Below are 1,933 nucleotides of genomic sequence, written 5' to 3' on the forward strand. Positions count from 1 at the left end.
CCACCTGCGAACTCACGAAGAGCTCATAAAAGCCACTTTACCTCCTCGTTGCTCCACGTTTGCCCTCTGCTCATTTTGTTTTAGATGGTACGGCTCGTTCCGCGTCGTTAAATCATGTCGCATATCGTCGCATCTTGTCATTACTTCCTGTTTTTTGTTCGTTTAGAAGTGTTTGGTCTGTGATGCGTTCATATTTCATTCGAACCGCACCAGAGTTGGTTTGGAAGCGGACCGAGAACCATCTTTTTAGCTGTCTTGGTCCGCTTGTTTGGTGCGCACCAGGGTTCGGATGGCAGCGTTCACACTCACTCAAATGAACCGCACAAACAGAGCAATCGCACCAGGGTTCATTTTAATCAAACCAAACATGACAAGTGTGAACACACCCTTAATCTCATGCCTCATTATACCTCAGAATTAATTTTCATTGTTTTGTCATCACATAGTACCATGGTACCATGAAAGACTACTGTAGTATTCTTTGAATAATTAGCTTTTGATGAATATAGCTGTTCTGCATGGCCGGACTTACCATTGTTCTTGACTGGGCTGCAGCCCATGGGCTCCGGTTTGTAGGGGGCCCTGCCTTTGCCCGTTTACGTTTTGTTTGGTTTGTTCAGTTATGCCAGTCAGAAATTATTAGCCGCATTTTTACTGCGCACACAAGGGCTAAAGGGGCCAGCCTCCAACTACGACCTTCGAAGCCATAATCAAACAGCATCAACTGGGTATTTATTGTAATATTTATATAAACTGGGTGTTTATTGTATTATAATGACTACTTAATATTACATCTAAACTTTGACTAGGCTTGACATGTTGCATATTAATTGTGTATGTGAGCCTCAAAACATATTTTAATTTCTGTGTATTTTTATGTTACTCTATAATGATGTTCTAATTGAGGGCATTTGTAGTGTATAGATATATAGCCCGAACATAACCTCCTGCCCTGCTATTCAGTATGGTAAATAGTAGACAGGGGCTAGTTGTCACACTTTTTAAAATTGTTTTATTTATTCCAGTGAAGGTTTAATTTTTGGCTACAAAACAGCTATTAACCCTAGAATGCATAAACCAAAAAAACTAAATTAAAGGGGTCATATGAAGTTGCTAAAAAGAACATTATTTTGTGTATATGGTGTAATGAAATGTGTTTATGCGGTTTAAAGTAAAAAAAAACACATTATTTTCCACATACTGTACATTATTGTTTCTCTTCTATGCCCCGCCTTTCTGAAACGCGTAGATTTTTACAAAGCTCATGGGTCTGAAAAGTGAGGTGTGCTCTGATTGGCTAGCTATCCAGTGCGTTGTGATTGGCCGAATACCTCACGCGTGTGACGGAAATGTTACGCCCCTCACCATACTGTGATGCCCTGTCCGGCCAGAGCGACGATCAGTGTTGCGAGATGGGGCCAGCTATCCAGTGCGTTGTGATTGGCCGAATACCTCACGCGTGTGACGGAAATGTTACGCCCCTCACCATACTGTGATGCCCTGTCCGGCCGGAGCCACGATCAGTGTTGCCAGATTGGGCGGGTGTTGCCAGATTGGGCGGGTTCCCGCCCAATTGGGCTGTTTTGAATTTGATTGTGCTGGTTTCAAACATATAAATTGCATAGGCTAATTGTTTAACAAAACAAGCCCAAGTATGTATACTGCATCCAATCAGTCATCATAACGTTACTACACACACAGCAGAGGTGCTGGTGCTGATGTAAACGTCGACAGACGCACTTACCACGAGGGCTCAGCAGACAGACGTTATGATTCATGAGTGACAAGTTATTAGCGTGATAAGTTATAACGTATCTGATTTTGTATGTAGTATGACTGTATATTCAAGTAATCACAATGCCTAAATATAAGTTAAAGAGTGGGAGAGTGACTCAACTCTCAAAACGTGAATTATTGTGGAGTGAGATGACAC

Source organism: Sinocyclocheilus grahami, unplaced genomic scaffold (assembly GCF_001515645.1).
Source record: "Sinocyclocheilus grahami isolate Dianchi unplaced genomic scaffold, SAMN03320097.WGS_v1.1 scaffold474.1, whole genome shotgun sequence".
Taxonomy (NCBI): domain Eukaryota; kingdom Metazoa; phylum Chordata; class Actinopteri; order Cypriniformes; family Cyprinidae; genus Sinocyclocheilus; species Sinocyclocheilus grahami.